We start from the raw sequence: 17604 nt of genomic DNA, 5'->3' as shown, positions 1-17604 counted from the left end.
CTCTCCCATTTCCCACTCTCGAATTCCAGTCACCAATGACTATTAAATTTTCGTCTCCCTTCACTACCTGAATAATTTCTTTTATTTCATCATGCATTGCTTCAATTTCTTCGTCATCTGCAGAGCTAGTTGGCATATAAACTTGTACTACTGTAGTAGGCGTGGGCTTCGTGTCTATCTTGGCCACAATAATGCGTTCACTATGCTCTTTATTGTAGCTTACCCGCATTCCTATTTTTTTATTCATTATTAAACCTACTCCTGCATTACCCCTATTTGACTTTGTATTTATAACCCTGTATTCGCCAGACCAAAAGTCTTGTTCCTCCTGCCACCGAACTTCACTAATTCCCACTATATCTAACTTTAACCTATCCCTTACCCTTTTTAAATTTTCTAACCTACCTGCCCGATTAAGGGATCTGGCATTCCACGCTCCGATCCGTAGAACGCCAGTTTTCTTTCTCCTGATAACGACGTCCTCTTGAGTAGTCCCCGCCCAGAGATCCGAATGGGGAACTATTTTACCTCCGGAATATTTTACCCAAGAGGACGCCATCATCATTAGCCATACAGTAAAGCTGCATGCCCTCGGGAAAAATTACGGCCGTAGTTTCCCCTTGCTTTCAACCGACAATATTATACACAATATTATACACATGTATAATGCATTATTCATACTACAACTTCTCCCGGATAATTATTTTGTTGAAATTGCACAAGAATTCCACCTGACGGAGTGTAATAATGTTGACGGTAAGTTGTGTTCATATCACTAAAATTACAGATCGTACATCAGAGCTTTTATAATTTTTGTCTTCGATGGATTTAATCATTCTTAGCAAATTGATCATGATATGGAACCACAGAATACCACCAGCACACAACACTGACGTATGCTACCAGAAACATTTTTCTCTGTGATTTGTGCGAAGTTTAATTTTGGCCTCATACATCAGCAATGAAATTTTGTTCAACAATAAATACCATCAGCAATGTTCTTAGAAAATGCAGTCTGATTTGATTAATTTTTTCTTTTACAAATAGAGTTCAGTACCACCGATACACATTAATTCTTACACATCGGAATATTGTTTGCAGTTTCAAGTAATTTAAATTTGCTGATGAGATAAAAGTTAAGATTGCGGCCAACAAAAGATAGAGGATTTCTTTTTTTGCTCAATAAATAATTAATCATTTAAATTGATGCCACCAAAAAAATTATTGATACTGTTTTGCAAATTAGTTTAACACAAACCCTTGATATTTCGACCAGAAGTACAGACGAACTTGCTATACAATCGAACCTAACAATGGCTGCGCTTCTTGCAGCTATGATAAAACAATTAATACAAGATTATAATTAAAAGAGGAAGTAATTTTTCAATAATTAGTCATTAATAGTTTTAACGCATTTGGCTCTATTTGTTTTTTACCAGCAAATGAACATAAAAGTACAATAATTTTACGTTAAATGTTTTTCATTCAACAGACCTCAAATCGATTCGCGTCTTGCGTCGGTGACGTTCATCAGAAGAAGACGACAAAAGGGTACAAAACAAAAGAAAAGAATGACATAGATTAACAAAGAATGTGAGACAAATATTGTCTCTGTTTTTGATAATTATCATCTTTTTAAGAAATAATTACATAATTGAATGAATATTATTGAGTTACGTAATTTTCCACACGTTCATATTCCACTCGTAAAAAAAAAGTATATATCGTGGATGTTATAGTATGTAGACCTGTTCGGTACTGTAGTCACACATACCGGTTACAAAATATTGGTTATTCATTACTCATCTCCATCTACGTGACTAATCCGCAATTCATACTTCTTTGCTTGGCAGAGGGTTCACAGAACCACTTCCAAGCTATTTACGACTTTTATTCATACACAAGGTGATTTAAGCAACCTGCAGTGATACACTAAACCGCCAAAGAAACTCGTATAGGCATGCATATTAAAATACAAAGATATGTAAACACGGCGCTTCGTCGGCAACGCCTATAGAAGACAAGTGTCTGCCGCAGTTGTTAGATCGGTTACTGCTGCTACAATGGCATGTTATCAAGATTTAAGTCTGTTTGAACGTGGTGTTATAGTCGGCGAACGAGCGATGGGATGGAGCATCTCCGAGGTAGCGATTTATTTATTTATTTACACGTCAAGTTCCGTTGGACCAAATTGAGCAACCGATCTCCAAGGTCATGGAACGTGTCAGTACATGAAATTACAACGTAAAAGTAATAACAGATAAAAATTAATGTTTATGAACCCAAAAAAGTCCGGCCATAAGTTTAAGTAAATGCAATCAACAATGCAACAAGAATCAGCTTAATTTTTCAAGGAACTCCTCGACAGAATAGAAGGAGTGACCCATGAGGAAATTTTTCAGTGTCGATTTGAAGCCGCGTCGATTACTGCTAATGTTTTTGAATTCGTGTGGCAGCTTATTGAAAATGGATGCAGCAGTATAGTGCACATCTTTCTGCCGATTGCTATTGGCAAGCAAGGTGCAACAACTCCTGTGAAGCCGATTGAGAAGCTACGTGACTGAAAAGTAGCGGCTCCAGTCACGAAAACTGATAACGGTAGGGAGAGGAGGGGGCTGACCACATGCCGCCCCATGTCCGCATCCAGTGGTGGCTATCAACTGAGGACGATACGGAGGTCGCCCGATTTCATTAGGCCCTCGGAGACCTGTTCGGATGGAGCTCGGAGGAGAATGTTGGTGACTGAAATTTCCCGAAAATATCTTGCTGCAACTTAAAATATCTTTGTTTTTGTGACTGCATCCCCTAACTGGCTTATAACATCCGTGATACTCTCGCATCTGTTTTCGCAGTAATACGATACACGCAAACATTCTTTGAACTTTTTCATGTCCTCCGTCAATCCTATCTGGTAAGCATCCCATCCCGGCCAGCAATACTACAGAAGAGGACGGACAAGCTTAGTGTGGACAGTCACTTCAGAAGAACTATTACATTTTCTGTTGTGTCAGTAAAGCGCATTGTTTGGTTCGCCTTCCCCACAATATGTTCTATGTGATGGTTCTAATTTAAGTTGTTCGTAATTGCAATCCCAAGGTAGTTGATTGATCCGACAACGTTTAAAGTTGCGTGATTTATCGTGTAGCCGTAATTTTTGACGGGTTCCTTTCAGTACCCACGTGGAGTGTCTCACACGTACCGGACATCATTACGTATAAAGCGTCTAAAAATCGCCGTTACCGCTGAACAATGATTTTGTTGATACGTGAATAGCACGACAGGTGGAGGAGCAGGACGAGCAGATTGATACGTGGTAAGCACGAGGCAAAACTGGCCCTACGACTTAAACTGAAGCAATGCCAACCTTCGTTTATAGTATTTGTAGATTTAGAAAAACCTTTTGAGAATATTCAGTGAAATACACTCATTGCAATTCTGATGGCAAGGGGGATAAAACACAGGGCGCGAAGAGTTATAAAGTTATCTACAACTTGTATATAAATCAGATTGTAGTTGTAAGAATCTAGGGACATGAAGTGTAGGCTGTAATTTAGAAAGTGAGATAGGACTGTGGCCTCTCCCCGATGTTATTCTGTCTGTACATTGAGCAAGCAATAAAAGAAGTCAACGAGAAATTTGAAAAGAAGAAGTTTGGGGAGAATAAATGAAAACATTGTAAGTCTGCCAGTCGCGGATGCAGTGGATAGTATCCCGGAGAGATATTGTAAGATGAACATGAACAAAAGTAAAACAACTGTAGTGGAATGTAACCTAATTAAATCAGGTTATGCAGTGGCTTCGTGGCTCAGTGGTGAAGTGCCAGAATATAAATCCAAAGGTCTCGCGTTCTGGGACGAAGAGGCTTGTTCAGGATTGAGTAGCATGGAGAGCTGCATCAAACCAGTCTTCAGATTGAAGTCCACAGCATTATCTGCCGAACGTTTATCTGATTATATGAGACATGTCAGTTAAAGTTATTTTACGATGACGGATTTCAATTATACAGATAAAAATGTCGTTTGGGATGGTTTTTGCATCATAGCTTGGGTGTGACGAGAAACATGCTGCTGCTAGCCGTCGGTGTAACGAAGAGCTATCAACGATGCGTCGTTTTCGTACAATTTGTTAAGATAAAGTGGCGGAAAATGGCATACTGACATGAACTGAGCATTAAGTAAACGTTTACTCAGCAAATATAATCTCCTAAAATACAAAAGGATTGGAGATCTCTGACGATAAGTTTTAGAACTAACAAGGAGAACTCAGCAAGTACCATGATCCGATTTCCCAGAAACTTTACTCAGTGTAAGAGCAGTCAAAATAAGCGAACACCTTTCTCGGCTTATCCGTAGATACTCAACCGTTTATGAGAAAATGACGGTCAAATTTGTCGATGTGATTTAGGCGCCTTTTAGCACACGTTAATTTCAACCAAAATGCTGGCACAGTGGCTAGCGTTGCAGCCTGACACATTTGCGCCCCGTGTTCGAAACCTGATTACTGTTTTTATTTACTTATTTTTTCCATTTATCTGACCACTTTCGTAGAAGGATACTAAGCTAACGTTTCTTATCAAGTTATGGAATACAAAGGCATTACATTAATTGTAAAAAGGGTTTCACAATAAGTGTCACATATTTACTGTATAATATATGCATGGATTGTGTTTTCAGGTATTACAACCTTTTTAAATCCTCTTATTCTTGTATTTCATTCTTATATCAATTCATATATTAACTTTTATATTTTATTCTTAGGTTTATCCTTCATGAAGATTTGGTGCATCCACTTGGATGATGCTGATCGTAGAAAAATTCGAAACATCAAAGATCCTAACATTACGTGCATCACGCTAAGGCGAGTTTGCCACAATCACATTTATTCGTATGAATGTCACTTGGGAAACAAACGTCATTAACATTGCTGAAGATATCACTCGTTGGCAACAGTTTCACGTTAAACCACGCATAGGGGATAGCTTTACCGAATACTGGCGCCTGCATTTGATAATGAATCGTGGTGGACTTTCACTGAAAACAATTTCAAAAATTTTCTTACTCATTTATCTTTTTTGTTTAATTTCATTCACCAGGCATAGAATTGTTAGACGAATAACGACAACATTATTTCAATAAATACTGGAAAACATTAGTGTATTAATATTCTAGTGACATGGGTACATAAATAAAAAACAAAAAAGGTAATAATCGGGTTTCGATGACGGGCCGCAAAAGCGCAAAGCCACCGCGCTGGCCACTGCGCTATCACTACGACTGAACGATTTATTGCCTTAAAGACACCTTCAGTAACTCTAAAATTCTGACCGTCATTTTCTCGGAAACGGTCGAATACCTGCAGATAACACGAGACAAAAAAAAGCACTCCGCTTTCAGGCCACACGTGGCCCATTGGAACCATCCGACCGCCGTATCATCCTCAGTTGAGAATGCTGATAGGAGGGGCGTGTGGTCAGCACACAGCTCTCCCGGTCGTTACGAGGATTTTCTTTGACCGGAGCCGCCACAATTCGGTCGAGTAGCTCGTCAATTGGCATCACGAGGCTGAGTGCACCCCGAAAAATGGCAACAGCGCATGGCCGCCTGGATGGTCACCCATCCAAGTGCCAGCCAAACCCGACAGCGCTTAACTTCGGTGAACTCACGGGAACCGGTGTATCCACTGCGGCAAGGCCGTTGCCCAACACGAGACACGTGTTTGTTTAAATCAAATGGCTCTGAGCACTATGGGACTTAACTTCTGAGGTCATCAGTCCCCTAGAACTTAGAACTACTTAAACCTAACTAACCTAAGCACATCATACAAATCCATGTCCGAGGCAGGATTCGAACCTGCGACCGTAGCGGTCGCGCAGTTCCAGACTGTAGCGCCTAGAACCGCTCGGCCACTCCGGCCGGCCGTGTTTGTTTAATTAGGCTCCTAATTCACTGAGCGAAGTCTCTGGGAAATCGAGTTATGGCGCTTTTCGTGTTCTCCTCGTAAGTCATTCTTTTCCGTAGCATGTTGATAGCTATCTTCACAAAGCATGAAAGGTTTGTCTGCTTTTTCAGAGCACTGTCAGACTGTACAACACAAGGCCTGGTATTATTTTTCTGATAATTTTTATGCTCTTGACTCGAAGAAAGAGAACTGGTAGTGTAGAAACACGTGGTAGGTTTTGCAGCTCTCATAAAAATACGTTCTCAGAGGTGGACGAAATTACCGTCATTGTGAACCAATACGAAGAGTATAACCAGTCGCAGATCACAGTTTAATTTTACATTCGAACTGAACATTTTGTGAAAAATGTAGGTAGCCCGAACTAAGGGCTATATCTTTCACAAGAATCAAGATACAAACCTGATGTGAATTTTAACTTCCGCGTCGAAGCTAATAGCTTGGCCGGCCGATGTGGCCGAGCGGTTCTAGCCGCTTCAGTCGGGAACCGCGCGACCGCTACGATCGCAGGTTCGAATCATGCCTCGGGCATGGATGTGTGTGATGCCCTTAGGTTAGTTAGGTTTAAGTAGTTCCAAGTTCTCGGGGAATGATGACCTCAGAAGTGAAGTCCCATAGTGCTCAGAACCATTTGAACCAACTAATAGCTTGCCTTGGCGCCAGCGGTAACGTGCTGGATCATGATGGTTGCCGGGAGGGGTCCTCTGGTGCATATACCTTTGTCGCTGACTTGCTCCTTTGTATCCGTTGTGCGTCGGACTGAGATGCAAATAAACCAGATACAGAAGACTTTTGCGACCTAGGTCTCAGCTAGTATAGCTTAGTTACAACTGTGCGGAGTGATTTTCCTAGAGAATGTGGCACAACACCAAAGCAATCAATTATGGCATCTGCTAAAAGTAATCCCCTCTGTTTCCTGTTGTGACTGGGGCTGACTTCGCCTCGTGCCAAGCGCTTTGGGTAGCGGAGAGTTATCTGTTGCATAAATACCCTGCTTAACATTTTCTGTCTGGCCCTGAGTGGCAAATGGTCAGAAGTTCCATGAACATTAATTGAGTATTAGCCCTAGTCGCTACCGTAAGGAGAAAACAGAGCAACGGAAATTTAATCAATGAACTCCAAAACGACCGATTAGGGTTTACACTTCGCTAAGCATTTTAAGTAATTTTCTCTTACAGGGTACATAAGGTTAAACGTTACAGGAGAAGAGGAAGCGTGCTGTTATGCACATTGTGGCGAAATTTAGCGAACTAAGTAGCTGCATAATGAAGATCTATTTAATAGATATAGGGTACTGGAACTACATTTACATGGATCACACATGAAAACACTAATCCTATGGTTCCATACGAGCAAACGATAGTAAAGCATCGATCATTATTAGTCAACCGGGATTTGTGGACTACGGAAACACAACATGAACACACGAGTGCTCACACACAGCGATTCAAACTTAGCGAGTAATCGAAAGCTAACTTCACTATTCTCTGTTAATGAATAAACCATCAAGGCTTTCTCGTTACAGCGAAAATAATCATGAAAACCTACTGGGATACGATACACGAAGTGAATCATGACTGATTAAGGACCGTATTCAAATGGTTCAAATGGGTCTAAGCACTATGGGACTTAACATCTGAGGTCATCAGTCCCCTAGACATAGAACTACTTAAACCTAACTAACCTAAGAACATCAGCCGGCCGCGGTGGTCTAGCGGTTCTAGGCGCTCAGTCGGGAATCGCGCGACTGCTACGGTCGCAGGTTCGAATCCTGCCTCGGGCATGGATGTGTGTGATGTCCTTAGGTTAGTTAGGTTTAAGTAGTTCTAAGTTCTAGGGGACTGATGACCACAGATGTTTAGTCCCATAGTGCTCAGAGCCATTTGAACCTAAGAACATCACACACATCCATGCCCGAGGCAGGGTTCGAACCTGCGACCGTAGCAGCAGCACGGTTCCGGAATGAAGCGCCTAGAACCGCTCGGCCACAACGGCCGGCGGGGCCGTATTAGATTTCAGCTGAACTTATATAAAACGATACTGAAATTAATACTCGAGAAATTTCCACACTGCTCCTATCGATGGAGTGGAATCATATAGAGAATCCTCACTCAAAACTGAACTAACTCCCATCCAAAAATCACTGTTCACGCGTTGACTTGATCACGGAGCAGCCACTCGACGTCTCTCACTCCGACAAGTTCTGTCCAAAATCTAAACTGCCTCGCCCCTACATACAGAGAGCGAACAAACTTGCTGAGGACTCACTGACCAATCACCAATATGAGTTTGCCAGTAAGCGCAGGCGTCTCATCCAGTCAGAAGATAGGAGAGGCAAAATACTAAAATTTTACACTCCGCAAAAAGGTTGAAATTTAGAAGACGTGCGGTTCTGGCGCTGCAGTCCGGAACCGCGGGACTGCTACGGTCGCAGGTTCGAATCCTGCCTCGGGCATGGGTGTGTGTGAAGTCCTTAGGTTAGTTAGGTTTAAGTAGTTCTAAGTTCTAGGGGACTTATGACCTAAGATGTTGAGTCCCATAGTGCTCAGAGCCATTTGAACCATTTTTTTTAGAAGACGGCGACCCCACTCTTAGATTCGGAAGGTCCAGTCGCGCAGCCGAGTGTGGCGTCAGAGTATCGCGACAGAGTGTCGGCACCAGAGCTGGTTCCTGTGATTACAGTAAATTGCCACCCCTGGGTGTTACTGCATAGCTAAAAGGAGAACTTCCACCTGAGGCAGTCTAGTTCCATGCGTTTGTAATTACGTCCACAGTCATTCAAAACGAGCTATCATCCATGTCATTCCAAACTAGCGATCATCCATGTTTGGGGCAGGTGGTTAGAGATACATGATGTGCTGACCATCGGTTGTAATTAAAGTGACAGCAAATACACACACCGTTTAGGTTCCCAGAGTGATCTTCCTCCCTGGCATGAAAAATATGAGCAAATTCATGCACAGAAAGATGTTCTGCCGAACTTGATAAGGCAAAACCATAAAATTACGAGAGTCGGATTGATGAACACTTTTCACGGTAGTTTGAAGAATGTCGTTTATGTAAACGGAAGTATAAAGATCGTCACCCTGTGTTTCTTTAAAACATCTAACGCAGTCAATAGGGTTTTGCACGTAGTGCACGGAAGCCCAGTCGTCGTGCCAGCCGAGAGTTAGCTACTCATGTGTTGTCGTTTGGCATGTTTTGCGGCGACTTGTGTGTGTGTGTGTGGAATCCATATAAGATTCAAATGCTTCACGTTTAATTTTCATTAACGAGGCTACGTTCTGTTTAAGTGGAACACCGAACCGCCACAACGTAAATATATGCTGCCACAGCAACCACATACAACAACCGAGCACGAGATAGGCTCTTCAAAACTCCGTGTGATTTGCGTCGTTTACCGACAAAAATTTTACGGCCTTTTTTTTGCGGAGTAGATGATTACAGGAACCACGTACCTGGATAAGTTGTAGATCTATCTTTACCCGCAATTCCTATAATATGCCGAAAATTTCATTTTTCAACATGTCGAGACATCATCGCGCAGGCACGGCCTGTAAGAGCATATGTTAACAAAGAGCTGCCTCAGCATTACTTCGGCCGTATTTCGCATCGGACCACAGGCCTCAAAGGTCGCCAGATTTCATTATATTCTGTGAAGGACTCCGTACCTTCCAACAACTCTGGGTGCCGCTCAGCAACATTAGTGAATGCAGTAGCTCCAGACATGGTCGCAAAAGTAAGGGAGGAGGTCGACCACCTGACATGCCGAATCAAAACGTAAAATCAGTTTCAGAAGCAAAGACAAGAGAACGCGTAACGGCTGGGCAAGGTTCAGCGAAAACATCTCTCACCCTTTAGTTTACATACTTTATACAAAAAAGACCCAAATTTTTAATAAGGAAATATCTTCGGTGTTTTAAGAAATATAATAACAAAGCTTAAATGATTTAAATTTTAAAAAAACACGTAGTGTAAACTACAGGCTTACTCAAGCGCTGCGATTGAGAAAGATATACAATTGTCCAATTCTTAAAAGAACTGTTAACCATTTAAGAAAAAAAGATGTGCTTTCAACTCAACTTCAAATTCTTTAAGATATTAAGCTCCCAATGAGTGCACAATGCTTAGCAAAATCTTACATTTGTCTCTCAGTTAAACAAGTAACAGGAAATTTTTTAAAAAAGATATTAACCATTTAAGAAAACAATCATTTAAGAGATACCTCCAAACTTTCAACCCACCTTTCCAGATATGTATAATTTGCTTTTAAAATATTAAAGTCTCAGTGGTTCACCATACTTAATAAAATCTTACAATTTCTTCCAGTTAAAAAAGCAACCGGAAAATTCTTAAATTACTGACCATTTAAGAAAATACAATAACCATGTGAGATTCCCCCCCACCCCAGGTGCTTTAAACTCAACTTCGCAATTGCATATAAACTGCTTTACATAGCTCTCGATTAGGTGAGCCGTTTGCAGAACCGTCGTCCCTAGGTTGACTCTAGTCTGGGTGTCCTTAAATTCCGATCAGACCGGCGTCGTCTGCCGCCAGGCGTGGTCCTCAAGCCGGCAAAACTAGAACACACACTAAGGTCTGTGTTAACTGTCGGTTCCATACCACTTATCCAGAAGTACGAGGCCTATTTTGAAAGTAAGGCCCGATCGGTCGCGAAATGGAAACCACGGTGAAAATCAAAAATGTTTTATTTACAACAGTTAGCTAAACGTTCCAAATACTTGCCTACGTAGTCGCCGCTCACACACTTGTCGTAGCACTGTACCAACTTTCCATTACCTTCGTCATAGAAGGCAGCCGCCTGTGCTTTCCGCCAATTCTCTACGCTATTCTGCAGCTCGTTGTCTGTGTCAAAATGTTGTCTTCATAGCCTGAGGTTCATGTGAGCAGAGATGAAACTCAGGGGGAGTCAATTATGGTCTGTATTGTGGGTGATCAAACACTTACCATCGCAAACGCTGCACGAGCGTCTACAATGCCCCTGCAGAGTGCGGCCGAGAATTGTCATGAAGAAGGAAACGCGTAACAGTTATGTTATGTGGGTTGCATGAAATCAGACCAAATCTTTCACGAGGCCCCCCAATACTTGGCGGGAGACACTATTTTATATGCATCTTTACGTTCTCACCCCTATTTCACTTTGATTTAGGGGTGAGAACGTAAAGATGCATATAAAATAGTGTCTCCCGCCAAGTATTGGGGGGCCTGGTGGTCGGGTGAATACAGGGTTATAAATACAAAGTCATATAGGGGTAATGCAGGAGTAGGTTTAATAATGAATAAAAAAATAGGAATGCGGGTAAGCTACTACAAAGAGCATAGTGAACGCATTATTGTGGCCAAGATAGACACGAAGCCCACGCCTACTACAGTAGTACAAGTTTATATGCCAACTAGCTCTGCAGATGACGAAGAAATTGAAGCAATGTATGATGAAATAAAATAAATTATTCAGGTAGTGAAGGGAGACGAAAATTTAATAGTCATTGGTGACTGGAATTCGAGAGTAGGAAATGGGAGAGAAGGAAACATAGTACGTGAATATGGATTGGGGTTAAGAAATGAAAGACGAAGCCGCCTGGTAGAATTTTGTGCAGAGCGTAACTTAATCATAGCTAACACTTGGTTCAAGAATCATGAAAGAAGGTTGTATACATGGAAGAACCCTGGAGATACTAGAAGATATCAGATAGATTATATAATGGTAAGACAGAGATTTAGGAACCAGGTTTTAAATTGTAAGACATTTCCAGGGGCAGATGTGGACTCTGGCCACAATCTATTGTTTATGAACTGTAGATTAAAACTGAAGAAACTGCAAAAAGGTGGGAATTTAAGGAGATGGAACCTGGATAAACCGAAAGAACCAGAGATTGTACAGGGTTTCAGGGAGAGCATAAGGGAGCAAATGGCAGGAATGGGGGAAAGAAATACAGTAGAAGAAGAATGGGTAGCTTTGAGGGATGAAATAGTGAAGGCAGCAGAGAATCAAATAGATAAAAAGACAAGAACTAGTAGAAACCCTTAGGTAACAGAAGAAATATTCAATTAAATTGATGAAAGGAGAAAATATAAAAATGCAGTAAATGAAGCAGGCAAAAAGGAATACAAACGTCTCAAAAATGAGATCGACAGGAAGTGCAAAATGGCTAAGCAGGGATGGCTAGAGGACAAAGGTAAGGATGTAGAGGCTTATCTCACTAGGGGTCAGATAGATACTGCCTACAGGAAAATTAGAGAGACCTTTGGAGAAAAGAGAACCACTTATATGAATATCAAGAGCTCAAATGGAAACCCAGTTCTAAGCAAAGAAGGGAAAGCAGAAAGGTGGAAGGAGTATATAGAGGGTCTATACAAGGGCGATGTACTTTAAGGCAATATTATGGAAAGGGAAGAGGATGTAGATGAAGATGAAATGGAAGATATGATACTGCGTGAAGAGTTTGACAGAGCACTGAAAGACCTGAGTCGAAACAAGGCCTCCGGAGTAGACAACATGCCATTAGAACTACTGACAGCCTTGGGAGAGCCGGTCCGGACAAAACTCTACCATCTGGTGAGCAAGATGTATGAGACACTCGAAATACCCTCAGACTTCAAGAAGAATATAGTAATTCCAATCCCAAAGAAAGCAGGGCTTGACAGATGTGAAAATTACCGAACTATCAGTTTAATAAGTCACAGCTGCAAAATACTAACGCTAATTCTTTACAGACGAATGGAAAAACTGATAGAAGCCGACCTCGCGGAAGGTCAGTTTGGATTCCGTAGAAATGTTGGAACACGTGAGGCAATACTGACCCTACGGCTTATCTTAGAAGAAACACTAAGGAAAGGTAAACCTACGTTTCTAGTATTTGTAGACTTAGAGAAAGCTTTTGACAATGTTGATTGGAATACTCTCTTTCAAATTCTGAAGGTGGCAGGGAACGAATTCTATTTAGAATTTGTACAGAAACCAGATGGCAGTTATAACAGTCGAGGTGTATGAAAGGGAAGCAGTGGTTGGGAAGGCAGTGAGACAGGGTTGTAGCCTATCCCTGATGTTATTCAATCTGTATATTGAACAAGCAGTAAATGAAATAAAAGAAAAGTTCGGAATAGGTATTAAAATCCATGGAGAAGAAATAAAAATTTTGAGGTTCGCCGATGACATTGTAATTCCGTCAGAGACAGCAAAGGACTTGTAAGAGCAGTTGAACGGAATGGACAGTGTCTTGAAAGGAGAGTATAAGATGAACATCATCAAAAGCAAAACGAAGATAATGGAATGTAGTCGAATTAAGTCGGGTGATGCTGAGGGAATTAGAATAGGAAATGAGACACTTAAAGTAGTAAAGGAGTTTTGCTATTTGGGGAGCAAAATAACTGATGATGGTCGAAGTAGAGAGGATATAAAATGGAGACTGGCAATGGCAAGGAAAGCGTTTCTGCAGAAGAGGAATTTGTTAACGTCGAGTATAGATTTAAGTGTCAGGAAGTCGTTGCTGAAAGCATTTGTATGGAGTGTAGCCATGTATGGAAGTGAAACGTGGACGATAAATAGTTTAGACAAGAAGAGAATAGAAGCTTTCGAAATGTGGTGCTACAGAAGAATGCTGAAGATTAGATGGGTAGATCACATAAGTAATGAGGAGGTACTGAATAGGATTGGGGAGAAGAGAAGTTTGTGGCACAACTTGACTAGATGAAGGGATCGGTTGGTAGGACATGTTCTGAGGGATTACCAATTTAGTATTGGAGGGCAGCGTGGAGGGTAAAAATCGAAGAGGGAGACCAAGAGATGAATACACTATGCAGATTCAGAAGGATGCAGGTTGCTGTAGGGAGATGAAGGAGCTTGCACAGGATAGAGTAGCATGGAGAGCTGCATCAAACCAGTCTCAGGACTGAAGACCACAACAACAACATACGTTCTCACTGTGCGCTCAGAACTGAAAAGAGCGACGTGACGCGATAGACGAGCATACTAGAGACACTGCCCAACACATCTGTGCAAAGCTTCATCGGCTTTTCACTATGGTTTCCATTTTGCGCCCAATCGCACTTTCCGAACAGCCCTCGTAGTTTTATTAAATACACATGGGAAGGGAATACCAGTTCCGTTCGAAATAGAAATGTTCCATTGTGAAACTACAGTCAATATGGAAGCATCGAACTAGCAGGGGCTCAAAAGCAAACCGGCAGAAACCAAGGCCCGCAACCCCCACGCGGCCGTATCGAACCAAAACACAAGAGGAACATTACGGATACCCAGGACAACTCAAAGAGGTGGCCAACAGATGGAAGGTTAAATCAAACAGCCGACAAACTTAGGTCAACGCCAGAGAAGGCAGCCACTTGCACAGTTCAACGGTGGGGCTTAAGGTTACACACCCATTACCTCGAAGATGTCAGGAAATATCTAGAACAGAACGTCAGCTGGGACTTCAGCTTAATGAATAGATATTAAACAACTCCCACCAAAGCGACACTATCCAGGCTCATTCTTTCACGAATTCATGTAAGCAAACAGCTAAGCCATCCATCAGAGTTTTGAAGCCAGGCTCAAAACTCGAGTCCGGGATCACAGTACCACAACAACTCCACCAAATAACAGAATTTAAAGGACGTCACTAAAAAATGGAAAAATGACCACGACTGACGATACTCCCTTCAGCCGAACGCAAACACCTGTGGGCCTCTCATTCTGGAAAGCTATGGGGACCTCCTCCTGTCCATTCTGGCAGTCGAATCCTAACTCACACTGCCACTTTCGCCCGACCAGAGCCGCTCCACGCGACTGACTTGCATCAATCACTCCGTCCGCCGTACTGCCGATCGCAGCCTCTCGCGGCCACCGTCGATGAAATCGAGCTGCCACCGCGAGGCTGGCACCTCCACCAGAACAGGAACATCTCAAAAGCGAACAAACGAAGGACAGACAGAGACCAGGATTTCGAAGGAGTCTGAACCGCACGACTCACCATCGTCTTTATGTGTGCCGTGCGTTTGGTTCAGGGCACACTGAACATTTTTGAAAATAAATCAAAACTTCGACCCTAAGTATAATTTGAAAAATTACCCCACGGTAGTATTTGCAAGCATCTAAAAGGTAATATCTTTGTAAAATCAGATGTCTCCTTTGAAAATAAAAACCTCGTAGTCCTTTTTATAAGTTAAAATTCAGCCCAAGTTTCTACCTTCCGTCGAGCAGAAGATAAATTCATGTGAAATGGGTTGAGTCTTTTTCGAAAATCTGTTCAATGTGCAGTCAACGCGAGTGACATACTCTCGGACTCACCAATAGCTGTCTTCGGCTAGGTAATGCCTGGACATTTCTTAGTGCGGTCTACACTTTGTCTCCAAAGTAATTAGTGGAGTAGGCTTAGATCTGGACATCACTAGCGCTGCAAGCAAATGGGAAAGGCGAATATCAACATTTTCACCGTACCTGCTGAGTGAAATCGTGTCGTAGCTGTTATTCAGAAAGAGCGTACTGTGACGTCCCGTTTATCGATTTGATTAACTGTGACAGCTGTTCGTCCTCTCCGCAGAAATATGGGCATATTACCGCAATGTCTGCAGCACGACAAAGCTCCACAGTCGCATAAATATTCTCTTTCTTCTAAATTATAAGGCAGTGTCAACAACAACAAATTACAACTCGTTAAATTATATTTCTCTATAATTAACATGCAAAATGGCAATTAAGGTAAAATTTTGTGTCTGTCATAATGAACTACAATCTGCATCGTGTCCTCACGGAATTTCAAAGTTTTGTCAGGTAATGGCGCGCATTTTCAATAATACGATATTTTGAAGTATAGTATAATTGTTATAGATTTCCGCGAACTAAAATGAATGAGACACATAATACAGGATCATTTAATATAGCTTGTAAGATGATTAAGAGAATCTTTGAAAATATAGCATAGTTCTTTCTGTCCTATAATTGCCTGATCAGATTTACAGCACCTTACGTCACTAGATTCTCAGAGCAATTCCTTACCTGCAGTATTACTTTCCAGCATAGGAAAGTAGTAAAGTCAAACAATTAATAAATTAAATAAGTAGTACAACTAATACTAGAACTACACATGGCGACAATGGAAGGCAGAAGTGACCCAAAAATACAAGAACTACCATTGTCTCTTGTATTTAAAAGCATCACTTCGGCCTTAATTTGTTTAAAAGCTTCCGTATTGAACCAGAGTGATTCGTACAAAAAATAACACGCCTTTCATCTGAAATCAGCTACAAATTTCTAGATACCTTGTTCTTTTGTTGTATCATACCTGTAAAAAGGGAATGTTATAATAGATGTGAGTGGCAACGCCAAAGACATTGAATAACTGTAGTGATCACCCTCGGGTCAGGACTTTTAGTGGGCATAGCACGTGAAGTGGAGCTGCTACTGTTATAGCTCGCGCAGGATACGGTGGTCGATGCAAAGTCACCAGTTTTCGTCCAAAGCGCTGGCCTAGTTCTTCCCTGTGTTCGGAAGGGGAGTTTTTTCCACCTTTCGGACTGTCAGCAACGACAGAATCGGGGCGCGTTTCGAAAACAATTTTACATAAACTATTCGGAACAAAAAATTATTTTCGCTTTACTTATAGCTTTATATGTCAGTTCATAATGATGTGCCCATCATTTCGTTAGTGGTCATACCTATTATGATATATATGTGAAATTAAGACACTGCGCGAAATTCGGAAATGTGTGCAATGAAAAATAGAGGTCGCAATGATTTCGCATTTGGTGCATAAGAGACTTAGCTAACATATTAAATTTTTGTTTAGGGTCGGGTAAAGGTATCTATCTGTCACCAATCTCGAGAAAATTGATCTTATGTAGCACACTCATTTGTGATCGCGTCTCGCCAGCGATAAAGTCAGAGTGAAATATCCGCAACATTTCGTGGGTTGGTTATTGGTTGATTAGGGGGAAGGTGACCAAACAGCGAGGTCGTCGGTCCCATCGGATTAGGGAAAGATGGGGAAGGAAGTCAGCCGTGCCCTTTGAAAGGAACCATCCCGGCATTTGCCTGAAGAGAGAGATTTAGGGAAATCACGGAAAACCTAAATCAGGATGGCCGGACGCGGGTTTGAACCGTCGTCCTCCCGATAGCGAGTCCAGTGCGCTAACCACTGCGTTACCTCGCTCAATCCACAACATTTCTCAAATTTCATAAACGGTTTCAGATATCGAAATGAGATTTTGGCAAATGATAGTTCGAAAAGACGAAAGTATTTTACCATATGTTTATTACGCAAAACGCCGTTATCTACCGTGTTATTCCACTAACGACGGACTTTTCGGTGAAAGAGTATAATTTTTAAGGGCCATCGATAGCTAATGAAACGAGAAGTGCTGTGTGTTTTGGAACAACATATGTGAAGACAATACACTTTTTTTTGTACCGAGGATGTACTTTTCGTAAGCTACTCACCTTACATTTCCTCGGTTCCTCACTTAATAAAGTTGATAAACAGCTGTTACAGAATTCTCTCCCAATTGTGTCTGCACAACATGTCAGTGAGTGAGACAGTGTAAATTCGCTGTGTTTTGGAAAAAGAAGCAAATTTTAAAATGACAACCAGAGAAATGTGTAGGTTTTACTCAAAAGTCGCCTCTCATGACGCTTCG

The 17604-nt window shown here is 41.6% G+C and overlaps 1 protein-coding gene and 1 pseudogene across 1 annotated transcript in view; one reads left to right on the top strand and one right to left on the bottom strand.

Moving 5' to 3' along the window:
- Window positions 1–17604, top strand: part of LOC126175368 (protein kinase C-binding protein NELL1-like) — a 931698-nt gene that overhangs the window by 207851 nt on the left and 706243 nt on the right. The window lies entirely within an intron of this gene.
- LOC126177437 (5S ribosomal RNA) lies at window positions 5581–5698 on the bottom strand (annotated as a pseudogene).

The sequence above is a fragment of the Schistocerca cancellata genome, chromosome 3 (genome assembly GCF_023864275.1).
Source record: "Schistocerca cancellata isolate TAMUIC-IGC-003103 chromosome 3, iqSchCanc2.1, whole genome shotgun sequence".
Lineage (NCBI taxonomy): Eukaryota > Metazoa > Arthropoda > Insecta > Orthoptera > Acrididae > Schistocerca > Schistocerca cancellata.
Note: the sequence above shows the minus strand (reverse complement) of the source record. Positions and strands in the feature narration are given on the sequence as shown.